The sequence below is a fragment of the Helianthus annuus genome, chromosome 4 (assembly GCF_002127325.2).
Source record: "Helianthus annuus cultivar XRQ/B chromosome 4, HanXRQr2.0-SUNRISE, whole genome shotgun sequence".
In the NCBI taxonomy this organism is placed as follows: domain Eukaryota; kingdom Viridiplantae; phylum Streptophyta; class Magnoliopsida; order Asterales; family Asteraceae; genus Helianthus; species Helianthus annuus.
Genome location: NC_035436.2, coordinates 28,300,770 through 28,318,787, shown reverse-complemented (window position 1 = coordinate 28,318,787; position 18,018 = coordinate 28,300,770). Strand labels below are relative to the sequence as shown.

Below are 18,018 nucleotides of genomic sequence, written 5' to 3'. Positions count from 1 at the left end.
TTAACTCTTTCAATTTTCTAATATGAGGATTTATATTTTCGGGTGTTACAGTCTAGTCATGTATTGGTTTTCCTGATTTTGCTCAGATTGATTCTCTTCATTAACTGGTTCATTACTAGCGTTTTCCATCTGATAATTAGTATAAGTGTAAATTATTAGTGTTAAGTAATTATTAGTTAGATATAACAAAGCAATTACACATAAACACATAAAACCTTACAACACATATCTATAACCAAAATTGTCGATGTTCTCGACTTCTACTTTGTTTGATAGCTTATATAGGCATCAATACACACTATCTTTCTTACAATGTTTTATTTCCCATTTTACAGAGTTAGATTTCACTATTACTATTATTATACAGACAGACTTTCCAACCCCACTATTCTTTGATCAACTGGCAGTTCAGTAGTGACGCTCCCTCTCGTCGTACTTCCAGGAGATTTGTTCCCCTATTTCCCGGATCCTATTCCCTGTACCTATCAGTTCTTCACCAAACTGATGAAGTTCGGCCAGGTTTTCATAGCTCATTGGCGGATTGGGGATATGTTCTGGATCAAATTGAGGAAGTAAAGTATAAGGACTATTGATCATATTTTGGAATTGCAAGTCATTTGTCCACCACTCTTCCATTTGGCCTAAAGGTCGTGTGTGGATTAGTGGGTCTGGAATAGCTGGTTCTAAGTTTATTGGGAATTGGCTGTGGCAGGGTAAGAGTAGAGATTATTGCTGATAGGTTCTATGACATCACAATTCGCCAGTAGACGGTCTATTTCGTCTTGAAATGTGATTTCTTCCGGTTGTTTCGAGCTCTCTCCGATCTCTATTCCCTTTTACTTAATGTCTTGTCTTATTTCTATCTCTACTGGTTTAGAACTCTATCCGGTCTCGATTCCTTTTCCTTTGTCTATGGGGTTTTCTATTTTGGGAAGTCTCCTAGTGGCTGGCTTCCTCCTGCGCACTTTCCTCCATCCTACATATCGTCTTCTCTTTTTAGGTTTTGCTTTTTCCAGCGGTGGAGCTTGGAATTCCAGGGGTTCCTCTATGTCAGCAATATAACCAGTAAAGTCATGGGAGACTTCAATTGGTACTGGGTAGAGGTTGAGATTTTAAAATGCTTCCAATATCTCATTCATGCTGTGCAGCATATATGCAAAATGCACAAAAATGCTAAGTTAAAACTTTGGAACAAAGTTTAACAAATATACATTGAAGTTTTATTGCACACTACTTCGTACAAAATATAACAGGAAAGAGAACAAGCTAGGATTTATTTATTTACTATATGGTAGTTTTCTTCTAGACCAGGCTTATTGATAGTTTAGAGGTTTGCATTTTCTGCTACGGTAGCTAGCATATACAGATTTGCCCATTTTTCATCTAATTGGTCTTCCCAAGGTGGATTATTGCCTAATTCCTGAATTTCTGGATTAAACCTCACTTTCTTGACTTGGGGTTTCTGGCTTTTCCTAATGATCGAATTTCTTTTCTCTGGGGTGAGAGGATTCTCATATTGTGCTTTTCGAACAAAAATCCCTTGTTTCGGATCTACTGGGTATTTGGAGGAAGAGGTTCCTTTTTCTGTAGGTGCAGTATCTAACTTGTGGTAAATAGCAGAAAGCTTTTGTTTACCCATACTGTAACTCAACAATTAATTAATTAATAAAACGTATACTCACAGAATGACAATTAGAATTAATCAATAGGCTAAAATCAATAGTAAGCTTAAATCAGTGGCTCTGATACCACCTTTTTCCTGTCACGGCCCTTAGCCCCGGTTTAACCCGGTCCAGAGCCGCGAGGCAGGAAATCCCGTGATATCTGTTTAAATGACAGCGGAAGGTTTCTTAAACAGGATCTTTTTATTATTAAAACTGCTTGTTTTATATAATATAGGGATAAATCCCATAATTTACAATAAGGTGATTTCACAGGGAAATCTTTATTTCTCAAAACATGTTTCTTTATTTATTTACATTGAGCCACTTCTCTAAGCTGGTAGTGCTCCACGGCACTTCTCTTAGCTCACAACAAATCACCTGAAACATGTTTGAAAAAGATTTTGTCAGCGGGGAAATACTGAGTGAATCATTCACTTTACTAAAACGACTCGTTTGTTATAATTTATAGTATTAAGAGAGATTACAATGTTTCTGATATCAAACCAACTACCCACAGTATTTGTCACTCGACTCATTTCGGTGACTGTGGTCATATCACCATTGGCTGCCCCAATGAATGACGAATATCACTTAATTTTAGGTTCGCCCACCTAAAGTGATAACACTAGTAGTAATGTGCACAATACCCCACATACCGGCTGTAATTTGGTGATTACATAAACTTAATCACTGTAATTATAATTCTGAAAATAATTTGGAGTATTGTAAAACATTTGATAAAAAGAGAATGACTCACATTGCAGATTTAACGAGCAGAATATAAGCCTACTGATTAGCCTCGATTAACCTAATTTAACATAATGCACACACAAACGGGTTAGTAACTAATACAGTAGTTACGACAATTCACGAGATTAAACCCTCACAACGATTAATACGGTGCAATACTGAATAATTCAACGGACTCACGACGAATAACAGAGCATAGTCCGAATTCGAACAGCACTCAAATATTCAAGTCGAAATCACGACGAATAATCAAAGTATAAGCTCAATTTGAGCAGCACACAAACAATCGTTGGATAGTTATAATCGATCGGACGTTGAATCGTAATAGCGATCGAGTTGATACCCTGTTTGAGGCAGCACTTCGTGAATCGTGTGTGTTTTGGAACTGATTTTGCTATAACTCGACGTTCACAGTGAATTTCTACGTCGTTTCAACTTCCAGTTTCAAGTCCCAAGGTCCGCTATTTATAGTAATTTTTGGGACATGCTTATGGACCGTATGCCATTTCCCTTACGGTCCGTAAGGGAAGCAGTCTATTTATAGGGTGGCCAGGTTCGGGACTAGCTATGCTGAGTTGACAGTTTTTAATTTTTAAAATTTGACAACGAGATTTATAGATAACCGTCACTAGGGTTTTACCCCCCTGAGTTTTAGGGGCCCTGATCCTGATTCCAATTGTTCTGGAAATTTTAGGGTTTATGCAGAATCACTTGGGTGTCTCAATTAGGGTTTCCTTAATAGACAATTATTATCCTAAGTATTAATTTTAGTGAGAGTTGTTACATGAGGTAAGAGGATTGTGGGTTGTTCTGATTGGAGGATAGGAGGGGAGCTAATGGTGGGCGAATTTTGTGGACTTTTTGGTGGGCTTAAAGGAGAACTGGGCGGGCTTGGCGTTGGGCTGGGGGGTGGGTGAGGAAGGATGGGATCTGAACAGTGAGTACAGGGTGTAGTTGTGGATGGAGTTTCTGAGGTATGAGGCAAGGTGGGAATTTTATGTGTGTTAGGTGTGGGTAGAGAATCTTCAAAATTGGTGAAAGAAAGTTGGGAAGTGTCGGAGGATGCGGAAGGAGATTGAAAGGGAAACACATCTTCGTCAAATTTAGCATGTCTAGTGGTGCAAATTCGTCCCGTTGAAGGGTCTAGACATCTAAAACCTTTGTATTTTGGACTATATCCAATAAAAATGCAAGGAGCACTTCGTGGCAATAGTTTGTGTTTGGTATAGTCTCGAAGGTATGGATATACAAGACATCCAAAAATGCGAAGATTGGAATAGGAAGGAGGTTGTTTAAAAAGAATTTCAAATGGTGATTTGTTTTCAAGAAGTTTTGTTGGGAGTCAGTTTATGATGTATGTAGCGGAAGTGAAAGCATCAAGCCACAACTTTGGTGGAGCATGAGCATTAAACATCATTGCTAATCTGGTTTCAGTGATATGACGGTGTTTTCGTTCAGCCCGTCCATTTTGTTCCGGTGTGTGAGGGCAAGATAATCGATGATGTATGCCATCCTCTTGAAAACAATTTGAACACGGTGGTTTGTAAATTCGGTTCCACCATCACTTTGAAAAACTTTGACACTTTTGGAAAATTGGTTTTGGACAAAGTTTAAAAAGATGGTGAGAATATTATAAAAATCGGATTTAGCCTTTAGAGGATAAAACCATGTAAACCGAGAATAATCGTCTACAAATATTGCATAATACAAGTAGCCATCCGTTGAGGCTATGGGTGCGGGTCCCCAAAGATCACAATGAATTAAGTCTAAAACTTGTTGCACACGTTTGTTATTTTCAACAAAAGGTAAATGTTTAGCTTTTGATAGTTCATAAGAATTACATAAACCTGGTTTGGGCAAGAGGGATGTAACAAAGACATGACCAAGTTTATTTAATGTAGTGATAGTATCAAAAGAAACATGTCCTAGGCGACTATGCCATTTATCGAACGAAGCACGAAGATGTGAAGCGGAAAGAGCGGCAACAAGAGACTTGTGACTTTGAGTAAGAACATAGAAACCATTTTCGCAAATGCCTCTTGCAAGAACTTCCCCCGTTTTTCGTTCCTGAATATGAAAATAATTGTTAGAGAATAAAACATCTACGGGAGAGTCATTTGTGAGTCTACTAATTGATAGTAGATTCTTTGTGAGATTTGGAACAACAATAACATTTTTTTAAAGATATGGAGTTAGTTAGAGATGTGTTCCCGATGTGAGTAACAGGCAATGTTTGACCATTACCAAAAGTAACACGCATGTTACCCTGTGTGGTTTAGAATTATTTAAACCATGAGTATTATTAAGCATATGTGTGGTTGCACCTGAGTCGGCCATCCAATCCAGAGTTTCGGATGCAATGTTACTATGGGCTAGATTTGCATCTAGTGTGACGGCTTTTTGAGCATAAGAGGCTAGTGTAGGACAAGAACTACCATAGTGAGCATAAGAGGCTAGTGTAGGACAAGCACTACCATAGTGACCCTCTTTGCGACAAAGCTGGCAATGAGGGACGTGTTTGGTGTAGTGACTACCACGACCCCTTGAGGAATTGGAACGTCCTCGACACCGAGAAGATGAGGAGGCCATGTGTGTGATGGAAGAAGGCAGAAGAGAGGAATAACAGTTAGGGAAAAAAAAGAAAAAGAAGAAGGGCAGGGATCTCAGGCTGATACCATGAGATTGTGATAACTCTTGAATGATTTGTTATTGAGTATTATGTCTCTATAAATACAAGAGATTATACAATGTTAAAGGAGGGAATTACTCCTTGACAAAATTAAGAAATCTACACATAAATGTACAATTGAATAATAATATCTCCATGAATATTTTGAGGCAATAATTATGGATTGCCTAATAGTTGGCTTAAGGTTTTGTATTCCTTAAGCATTGAAAGAAGCCAAGCCTAAATGTGACATATTAGAATTTAAAAACCGTTCAGTTCAGTACAATACAAGCTGAACAAAAGAGGTAGTAATTTGACCCGTTAACTTGTGTTTGAGTCAATTTCTATCATTTTCTTGTTGAAAAAGGTTGATACTGTGACAAATATAACCTTGGCAATCATATAGACACCCTAGTTGTTTCTTGTTTCTAAAAGCTTAACAATTTAGAAGTTAGAACACACTATTTTCGGTCTTCCTAAACCAACCCCTTTCTATCCTTACAAATAGTGCATGTGTTTGACTTGTTACTCGACCCATCCAATTTATCATAAATCAGCCTAAAGCAAGTTATTACATTTGTCATGTAAATCAACACCCCTTTCATTATCCTATGCCACTATTATCACAGCTAAAGCTTCCACCATTCCGATTCAAAATGATGCACGACAATATTAATGTACGTAATTAATAACTATAACTATTTTGGCCTTTAGTTTTGGAAAAAAAATTAAATACTTAGGGGCTCATTTTAAACCATTATAATTTTATAGATCAAGAGTAAATGCGCGATTTACCTAGAAGTCTATTCACCGATGCGGGCTTTCTCTGCACGCTTAAAAGTAAGATGAGCTCATAAAGAGAGGGTTGACATAAGCCGATTAGTAACAACTGAAAATAAAGGTGACATAATGAGCGGGTTAGGTGGTTTGGGCAACTGGTTGATGTGCAGATATAACCACTCGTTCATCTGAATCAGGTGACGGATCAGCTATTTTTATAGATGCGCCAGTCTCTGTCTGTAGTTCTCTTCTGATAGACCCACCTTTTACCAATTGAACTCCAACTTTGTCACCATCTTCATTTGTTGTGGTATGAAAGGAGTTAATTTGATTATATTCTAGACTAAATTCTTTGGAACAAAGGTATTGGAGATGCCAACTACTACAGTTGTTGGATTACATAAAAAATGTGATGACCAAAAATAGAAAAAATAAGTAAATGTTAATTAGAAACAAAAAATCTGAAAAATACCACTGTCAACTTTCAAGCTGTTCTTGGACATATAATGAATAAGACTCCATAAGTCTCCCCCTGCCCCCACAGTGGACCAAAATCTTTAGGATCTAAGTAAGAAAGCACTGACTGTACTTAAGCTACCTGCAAAATTTTTAAAATATCAAATGATTCATGATACTATTAACTTCATGAAAGCTTTTCTGTTCTAAAAATAAAATGTAACATACCGACCTGCAGTCAACTGATTGCCACCAACATTTTGACTCCCAAGTGTTCTTCTGAAGGAAGAAAATGCAGAGTTTGCTAACAAAATATAAAATAAAAATTACAAAAAGTAAACAATCTGAAAAGGTTAGTCCATATACAAGTAAGAGAATATCAATGTTTCTTCTTGTTACTAATTTTAGCATATTACATGATATAAAGCAGAGAGAATCAAGACCCATCCCAAATATTTTTCTTTCGCTCATAAATTAAGAAAAGGCAAAGCAGGGTAGAATATAGTCATAAAATCAAGATGGTAGCATTTAGGCTAAATGGCTAATATTAGATGAAATTTGTGCATATGTCACTAAAATGCAGTTCAAGGATACCCAATTTAAACCAAGTATGAAAAAGGGACCTTTTTCTAGAGATATACACTTTTCTTAATCAATACTGAAATCCAAGTAAGAATTTTATTATCACCATAAGACAAGAAAAATACATGCATATATGTAGGAAGCAATAAAGAATCTGTATAACAATACCTACATGCCAAACTTGAAATCTGATGTAGTCGAGAACATTTTACCAAATGAATCTTCCAAATTCCAAAAAATAATCGATTTTCACATCAAATCCAATTTGACCCATTTACGGTTGTCGATGCAGCTGCTAAAGCTTTGCCTTTGATGTATATGTGTGGATTTGAACGAATTACCATAACTTTTTTGGGGTTTCATCACCCAAATCCCTCCCTTGTTCAAAACGGTTTGATTTTGCACACTTAGAGGAATCAAATAGATAGTGGAGTGATTCACGAAGTTAGATACTGCCAGAGGGTTTGTACACGTGGTGGTCTGATGGGTTTCTGACGGGAGAGAAGAAAGATAGTGAAATGTGTGTGAGTGACATTTTTATAGAGAACCCTAATTCCTCTTCTACAATTTGAGGATTATAAGGAGATAGAGGGGAGAGTGGGGGGTTATTTTGTGACTTGCTAAACCTGCCTGTGATAGCCTCTCAAAAGCAGTTTGGGACGACGAGAGATTTAAGGGAAAACATAATTAACCGGTGATAACTGCTTCTGAATAGAAGAGAAGGTGTGGAACTGCTATGAACCGCCACAATTACAGTTTTGGTAACTGCTTAGGGAGATCATGGGAAGATTAATGTGGAGCAAAACCACCAATTGAGAAACCGCCACAATTCACTCGATCTATCTATCAAACTACTTCATTCTATTTTTATAACCCGTGAATACTCACGGGTTGTTAATCTATCTTTCTAAACAAAAAAATATATACATATATATTAATAAACGAAAAATTGTATGATAAATAAGGTGTATAAATAAATGACATGTGTATACTTCTGATATAAATGATTTATGTTAGTTATCAAAAACGGACTGTAGGGATAAAATTATAATGGCAATCTGAATTTAAAATACTAAAAAAACAAACGCATTGTACCACAAACGTAAATAAAGGGGGATCGAAAAGTAAATGTAAGATATATGTTTTTTCGAGTTTTAAATAAAAACTGAAAGTCTATTACTGTAGCGCTTCTGCTTGTTGGAGTTTCGTAACCAATAACTTGGAATTCGTTTTAGACCAGTTGAAAAAACAATCGTCACCTAAGGAAATATGTTCAGCTTCAAGTATATCATGCCATCCAACAACACCGTACCCATGGTTGATAAAATATGAAAAAAAATTGTTAGTAATACATATACAAATAGGGTGAAAGATAAATAATAAATAAAAGATAATAAATTGATTGACAAACCTTCTTTGACCATCAATATTGTGTGTACGAAGATTCTTAACCCAAGTATTTCCTTTAACAACTTTGATCTTTACTTCAGAAAACTCATTTAAACCACTTAAGTCAGTAATCAATTTGGGAAGAATCTACATTTGTAAGAACATTAAAAATATGTAAATGTTATTAAATGAAAAAAACTAAAAATTAACCAAAAAAAAATAAACATAAAACAGCATAGTATAATACCAATTCATTAGTTACTGTCATTGCGAAAAAATGATAGTTAGGATCGTCACTAACTTGTAGATAACCTTCCACATTGCTAATATGTTCATATTCTTGCTCAATCAAAGGAGTGTTGTTTAACAAAACTTGACGACAGTGTTTATTGAATATGGTAATATTAAAATGTTTCACGTCGTTTATTTTAAAACACAAAATATCACCAGGATTTAACCTTAGGTCTTCAATAAATTTAAACCAACCATCAGCAAAACAATAATTTGGACCAATCTTTCTAATACGGATTTCCCATTTATGATTCTTGGATACGTTAAGTATAACCTTGTTATCCAGTAAAGGATAATCATAATGTTTTGAAAGAAAAGTATCTAGTAGAACCTGTAAAAAATTCAATTATTACAAATTTATGAGTATTATGTTTTTAATAAATCGAGATAAAAAAAAATAAAAATCTATAATAAAATTACGTACCTTTGGACTTTGTAAAGGATTTTGAATAATTTTACAAAACGGTTTCCCCCACTCTTTATTTGGATCATGACAGAAGAGCTTGAACTTGAAAGTACGATCACCAAGATAGTTGAAAATAATGAAGAAAGATCCATGGCCAAAGTAGTTTAAAACCTTAGACTATCCATCCGTAAAGTAGAATACATCTTCTATTAATTTGATAACAACACACCATGAATGCGTTTCATCAAATTTAAGACTAACAGTTGAGGATTCTAACTTATTCATCCATATAAATCTACTCATACATATAGGTATTTCCTGAAAACCAAAAGAAGAAATGGAAAATTTATTTCGAATAAAAGATAAAACAATACGAATCATTAGTTTAAAAAAATAATGGAAATATTTTATAACCCATGAATACTCACGGGTTGACAATCTATCTTTGTAACCAAATAAATATATACATATATATTAATAAACGAAAAATTCTATGATGAATAAGGTGTATGAATAAACATTTAAAAACTATTAAACATAACAAAGTAAATGTATATCATACAAAAACCAAATATCCAAAACTTAAATGTAAAACAATTAATCACTACTCTTTTTTTTTTGGTGAGGTACAACCAACTCAACATTCAACACTTGATGAGTTTCATCAAAAGAAAAGTGAATTGTATCACGCTCGTTAATGAGAGCACGTTTCATGAATCTGGACCATTTGCATAACGCATAACGCCAACTTTCTCCTCTCTTTTCACGTCTGGTACGGTTGGTAAAGTCGTCTTGCTCAGGCAGATGCGAAAGTCTAACGGTCATAGGTTTAAATCAGCACCAAGTTTAGCCATACTTGAAACCTTATCAGGCAGTCGCTGTATTGTTTATAAAATCAAAATTAATAAGAAGAAGAATATAGAAATAATAATGTATTTCTATGTGACTAAAAAATATATAATTTTTATTATATAGTACTTGCTAAAATAATATTAAAACTTACAAAATCTTTAGAAGCCATACGCCTAAACTTATAAACACGAACATTTTCGTGTTCATCAATAGTTGCCTCGTCAACTACATCAATAGGTGCAACTACAATCTGAAAATAACATACAACAATGATTATAATAACAATATAGTAATTAAATATATAAAGAACCAAGCAAATGTATACTTACCTCATCAAGTTGTAAATCAGCATAATTAATTTCAACACCATTTTTTCCAAGAATTCTTAAATGGAAATAATTTGCAAAACCTCTTTAAATATTAGATAACAACTGGCCTCCAATTGAAACAAATTAACAATAACATCAAAACCAATGGAGAAACCAACTTTACCAAAAAGCGTTTCAATCTTGACGTGAAGGATTTTGTTGCCTACATCTATATTGGAAATTATATCATCTGAAGTATAATCATAGAAATTAGGCAGTATACACTCAGGAATTACCTGTATAAATAATTAAAAAAAAATGTTACTTTTGTAATCAGTTCATAAAACCTAAATATATTAACATAAATAAAATGAAAGAAAAACTAATCTTACAATAAAGTTAGATGTTGTAGGTAACAGAGATGTCCAGAAAGAGCTTTGAAACACACCATCAATGAAATGTGTTAGTTTGAATATAGATAAATCGACAGAATTGAAGAGCACCAAACATCCTTTTTTGAGTTTTAAATGTTTCACAACATTTGACCAACCATGGAAAAAGAAATGTTTTCCTTTGGCTTCACTTAAAGAAACATTAAATTTTCGACCATCTTGAGTTTGTATCATAATATTTTTGGGTGCTTTATCGTTACCCCACAATTTGGATGTAGCGTATAAAGGAATCGCCTAATAAAGCAAGGAATCCAAAATAACTTATAATTATAATTATAATTGTAAATTATAAACCATAAGATAATTTTGAATTGTATTTCATGATAACAAATAAAAAAATATAATAAATGTCTGAATTTAGAAAATACCAGTAAAACTTCGTCTGCTCGATTCATGTGTCTACAAAAGAAAGGTTCTCTAATACTAATTGAAAAACATAACATATTAATAAAATATAACTTGTTAATGGGTATAATGCACAACAAAGTCTAACATTAAAAAGAAAAAAATACCTGGAAGAACTTTCAGCCATATTTAAAAGCTACAAACACATGTAACGTAGAAAAAACAATTAACAATATGTATATTATAAATTATGAAAATAATTAAATTATTTTTTAATTTCAGTCATAATATTTTCTGATTACTTCAAAAACATATATGATATATGAAATAAAATGAATTGTGATAATATATTCTTATCAACCATGTGATAATATATTATTACTTAAAAAACATAAATTAAAACACATACCCAAACGTTATCAAGCATGTGATAATATAGGCTTATTAGTTTCAAAACGTATTACATAATCCATGGTGATTAGTTACATAAACAACAATGTCATAAAGATGTAAAAATAAAAGTTTCTTATACATTAATAGGTTTAATAAACATACACAATTTAATTATCTTACCTTGTAGATTTAATCCACCATTAAGACCAGCTGAGTTGATTTTGATTCGGACAACTTAGATATATAAACAAACTCTTTTGTTATTATACACAAAAACGAATTTCAGAATATATATATATATATATATATATATATATATATATAAAATAGGAGACATATAGTAACATATAAAAATTCAATGTTATTACATATCTTTTGAAATTTTATATTACAAATGAAGATACATATTTCCAAATATGTATTGATAGAAATCAATTGTAATTATTCCATTATAATTTGTTAGAATTAGATGGAAGTTTCTAAAAATAAAATATCATTACGAAAATAAAATCATGCTTGAAGAACCATGATAAAAGTCAAATGTTATTGAATTAAAAAAAAGAGATTTCTTCATAATCATCGATATATATTTAGGTTTAATTTATTAATTTTTTATTATTTAGGTTATATGCTAACATAACCTGAATTTCACATAACCACATCATAAGCATATTAACAACATATACATATTACCAAAAGAAATGTCTAACAAACCATAAGTACTATCCCAAAGTATCAAAACAAACCAACGATAAAACCACATCTAATATTCATACTTAACCATCTAACATAACATAATAACCAACATTCACGAACGGCCTCTTTTCTTTGTGATCTTGGGTATGACTTTGGTCAACATCAAACGCTTAGAAGGCTTGACGTACGTAAAGAAAAGAGTAGAACCGAAGTCGATGTAATTCAATTTCAAGAAAGCTGGCCACTTTTTAAAACCATACCTGAAACCCTTCCCAGACTTCTCGCCTCTTGTGCCCAACTTAAGTAGTTCACATTTTTCGTTCTGAACTGTAACATGGTGCAAGTTGTGAAGAGAAAGACACAGATGGCTTGAAACATCAGTCGGTAAAACGCTGAGAAAAATATAAAAGGATTAATTACATTGTTGATTAAAAAAAAGAGTAGAGCCGAACTGTATTATGTGTTATTAGAAGGAAACAAAAAATTATAAAGTATACCAATATGCTTTCGGCTTTCTTGGTGAATTTAATTACATCAGTTTGTTTTAACTTTTTTGATGTAGAGCATTTACGGCCAACTTGAAGGGCGGTTGATGTTGTGGATCTGAATGACTTAGACTTTACTTTAGCCTACATAATTGAATAAGACACAATAAGTGTAAAAATCATATACATAAAATTGTACAACAATAAGATATACGGTCCTTTAAATAATAAAAGTAACCATTCATGGTTACGGTATCTTACTTGAGAGACAACGTGAGAAGACAGATTTTGCTTAGAAACAAATCAGGTGATTTTCCTTTTCGTTCAACCTAAAGAAAATAAAACAATTAACATATAGATATAGAAGGAAATAATTAAATGAATTATATACTAATTAACCATGTTTTTATACATGTAGTGTGTTGTTTGGTATGAAAAAAGATTTCAAAACAACATCAAACTGGGTTTTCACATTAACAAAAATGAAAGTTGAAAATATTATTTCTTTTTATAGAAAAAAAACATCAAACTATATTATCTAATCATAAACAACCTTTGTCGAAAGCCCTTTATATATGTAATGTGTTGATTTGACCTTAGGATGAACCTACAAAACCATAAAAGATTTAACATATTACATTTAAAAAAAATATTCATTAAAAGGATTACATAATGGAAAACAAATACACCGAATAGAATAAAAAGTTTATTATATGTATTGAAATAAAGTATTAAATTAAATTACTATATAACAAACAACCTTTGCAGATACAGTCTCGTGACCAAATACGATCTTTGACTTTCCTTTTGGGTCATTCTACGTAATAATGAATGATAAACATATAAGTACAGAAGAAAGTAATTAGAAGCATTATATAATATATATATAAGGCACATTGTGAAACACTTACATGAGACCGATAGGCATCAAAGGAAGATGTAAGGCGGTTAGATTCACCAACTATATCACCACCAAGATCTTCATTAACATCACTTTCGTTGGTAATAACCTTCTCTTTGTGTTCCGACTACAAAAAAATAATATTCAAAAACACCAACAATCTTAACTTCAAGATTAACTAATTACCTCGTATTATGAAAAAAATATATTGTAAGCATAATAACACTAACCGCAAGCAGTAAATCAAAACCATCATCTCCGTAAATAGGATCATCCAACACAACAACGTCAACCTTCTTGAAATACATTTGAGTACCAGTTTCATGATTAAAAACGAACAACTCAAAAGTCTCATATCCAGCCATTGTAAAAATAGAAGTAGTCCGGGAATCTAATTCAAGATCCCTAATCAAATTAGACCATCCATTAGTGAAAGCGCATTTGTCGGACAACGCCTCCATCTTCACATTTCAAAACCTGTCACCGAGATAAAGAGTTGCTGATCCACCTTTATAACTGCTGCCATAAAACTGTCCACAGAATTTGTCCGCCATGAGCTGTAAATTTGTTAACAATTATGTTAAACAAAATATGCACAAAACAAAATTGACATAAAAAAAGTAATTATTTTATATACAGTACTTACAATGAAATCATCATCAACTCTAATGGAAGTGATAAAAGAGTTATCCAAAACACATGACTTAAAGACATCGAGATACCATGTACATGGTCCAAGACTGTTGAACAACAGATAATCATTTTTTTGTAAACCACTGTCCGTAACGACTTTACCAAACCCATCACCTAAAACAGGACCCAACCCATAGTTTTCAATTTGAACAATCCATAAGTTGTCAGCAGCAAAAATTTTAATACAATCACCATATGGGAATTGTTCTCCCCACAGTAATGTAGCAAAATCATTCGGTATTTCCTATAATTTGAAACAAAAGACATATAAGTATCAACATATTTTTTTGTAAACATAATAACAAAAAATACATACCACTTTTGTAGGATTATGAACATCGACTAACTTCAAGAAAGAACAACTACTTCTTTTTGGATCCATATCTGTAAAATTATTATCAACATTTTTTTAGAGCAAGAAATAAAATGATAACATCAAAAAATAAACACATTCAAAACAAAGAAAATATTTTATTCTTCCAATTAACAATGACTAAAGATGGAAAATTATTACTGATAAATAAAGAAAGTATACATATAAATCAATAGTACAAACAATAACCAAATTTCACTAACCTATTATCTGTGAACGTAAATTTTAATCACATTGTTATCAAATAATTACGGTTTACCATGAAAAAGGAAATTAAGAAACATAAAAAAAGTGGGAAATTCTTGTAAAGATAACATCAAAATCGGAATCGGATTGTTATTAAAGAAAATTGTGTATAACAGTTGATTGAACATAAGAACATTGTTAAATCTTGTAAATATAACATCAAAATCGGAACATTGCAAAACAATAGGACGAAAACCTCTCAATAACCGGATTAAAGATCAACAACATACCTAATTTCGGTTGATTGTAGTGTATTTTGCAAAAGAGTATTGAAGATTGAAACCCTAGCCATCAATGGTGGTGAGGAAGCGATAACCGAGAGAGGAGGTGAAAGACTTCTTCTTGATGGGTAATGATGTTGCAGGTGATATGATGGTTTTGTTTTGAGTTGCACCAATTTTGAAGTAAATAAAATATAATTACAAATTAACCCCTCATAGATCTCTAATAGTTACAAAAGTTTACAAAATTACTTTCACTAACAATTTACTATAAACAATACACTCAATGTATTCGTTGTCATACATAAGATGATGGGTAGTAAATAAAAATGTTAAATATTAAAACACAATAAATTTGATACGAAAAACATATTAATGCTAAACTGTAGGTGACACAACGGTCTCTTCAAAAGATGCTACGTTATATAGTCCTTGAAAGGTCTCAGCTTCTTGTAAGTATTGAAAATCTTTCGTGCCAATTTTTATTTCAATCATACTACCCCAGTCGGACATAAAAGACCAAGTTTCTTCTCCTTTCTCAACTAACTTCTTAAGCCATGACTCAGATGAAATTGATTTTAGCTTTGTAAAAGAAGACACTTCTGACCATCCTTGATCTTGAAATTTAAATAGCTTCACATTTATAGCATGGGTCTTTACGACAACAAACATATGAAGTGTGTTGCGGATTTTGAAAAACCTACTTTGGCGAGCAACAACATGAGTACATTGTGGTATTGAAAGCTTTGAGAAAGTTTCAGAAACCACATCGAATGCAATCATATAACTTTTAGCAGGCGCCCAATAGTGTGGAGATGCAAAATATAAAACATTGTTGCATAAAGTGCCGGGAGACCACAAATACAACCTTGAAGCGTAATCTGGTCCTTTGAAAAAAGTTAAAGTTTTCCATTGATGTGTGTTCCGAGAATACACACGAGGTACAACATCATTAATACGACGTTGGAGGTGTAATATTTTAACATCGTTAAATGAGTCTAGATAAATCCTAACTGCATCTGCCTTGATATCGAAAAAACTTTTAGGTTTATTATGACACAAATTAAAAAATTTATTGGTGGTTGGATTCCACAGAATCAATTGGTCTGAAGGACCTTGGATGCACATCAGTAAAAGACCATATTGAGAAGCAAGAATCGTTAGATTTGAAAGAGGGGTATCAACGGGGAAGGAAATAAACTTCCTTTCAGAAATGTCTACCTTTCCTCCAATCAAGTTGTCAATATAAATCGAGGACATACTCAACGTGATTAGCTTACGATGTTCACAATTAGACATACGGCGAGAGTGAATAATAGAAAACAAAGGTGAAGACAATTCATAATGCCATTGCTTGCAAACTGATTTAAATCGTCCAACACATTTACTTGGTAGCCTTGATAGAATTTCGTGAGCAAACATTTCAAACTCAAGAGGTTCTATCCTAAAAAAATTCATATGAAACAAATGATAAGATTTATGTATATGAATTTGTGAAGCAAGCAACCAAGAAACATTAATGATCTACAAACATATAACAGAGAAATAATGAATCGTATAAAGATGAATGACAAGTTAAACAAAAATACCACAATAATAGATACAAAAGCAAACCGAAATTCCGAGTTGGAGATAATAACCTCTTGTGTAAACACATCTAATCTGACCCACTAACAAATGCTTTATTTATAATTCCATATGAAGGTAAATATTTATAATTAATGAAGATATTTTATTTTAAGCATGAGATGTCAAGGATTATATAAAATTTAATTAAAATGTCGACTCCATAATTAGATAAAACGGCCATACATCTATTTCATATTATAATAATTTATAAGTAATTAGGATACTCTATTTTAATCATTAGATGTAAAAGATTATATAATTTTTTTATGAAAATAGTGACTCGAAATTTGAATTTTGAAATATTTGTAATTAATGAGAATATTTTATTTTAAGAATCAGATGTAACCGATTATATAAATTTGAATGACAATATTCAATCCATAATTAGATAAATTGAACATAAATCTACAAAGAATAATTTACAATATACAAAGAATAATTAATAATAACTCTTTATTTATATTCAACATCAAGAACCACAATAAAGTGATTAACAATAATTTCATACTATTGATATAACAACATCGATGTTGGGTAACAAACTAAGATCACGTCAACGCATTAAAGTATTGAATTTCAATGTAGTAAAAAATAAAAGTTTTAATGCTAATGTAATAAAAAACCGACGTATAATAAATATAACTCTACGTACAAAAAAAATACAAATGCTAATTAATAATATCATCTCTTATTGATATAACAATAATAAACGAAAATCAAGATAAACCGCAACAAACATTGAGTAAAAAGCAACATCAAGTACTGACATAAATGTTCTGAATACGATTGAACGAAAAAAAAAACATTGAAAACTGTTTGAAGAAACTGAGATGACTATTAGATTCTGAGACTACTTTTCCAGCTTTGGATTCAAAAGACCCACCTTTACATTCAAACCTTCATTGTTCTCACAATCACCCTTAGGCGGTTTAGTAGAAGACTGGGAAGAACATAAATCCACATCATAAACGGCTTCCAAATTACGCTTAAGTTCAATCTCCAGCATCTTCAACCCAACATGGTATTAAGATTCTGATAGTAGTTAAAATATAAATGAAAGCATAATTAAGATTCTGATAGTAGTTAAAATATAAATGAAACCATAATCTAAAATGAACAACAAAATATAAATAAAAATTTAGTTGATACAATTAGAAAAATTAAAATAATAACTTTTGCCCACTTTTCCTTGAATGTCAGCATCTGATCAAAATTGTCGTTAATGAAAAGCCGTGTACCATCAAAATTTGAAGATATCCCCCATTTACCTGTTATTAAGTAACATAAATAAACATCACATTTACTCGAGATCTTGAAGCTTAAGATTGAGGTGTTTTCAAATTAACATGAGATTGAACACTTACCTGCATAACCCAACTTTGATCAAAACAAAACCTCAATTTCAAATAGAAAACCGTGACAATAAAAATAAGGATTT

At 32.2% G+C, this 18,018-nt stretch overlaps 1 long non-coding RNA gene across 1 annotated transcript; it reads right to left on the bottom strand.

The window, feature by feature from the left end:
- Positions 1-17,246: 17,246 nt before the first annotated feature.
- Positions 17,247-17,987, bottom strand: LOC110934519. Its single transcript, XR_002588404.1, has 2 exons — positions 17,764-17,987; positions 17,247-17,612 (listed from the first exon to the last, which is right to left on the bottom strand). It is a non-coding gene; the product is annotated as an uncharacterized LOC110934519 (long non-coding RNA).
- Between the last annotated feature and the right edge of the window lie 31 nt (positions 17,988-18,018).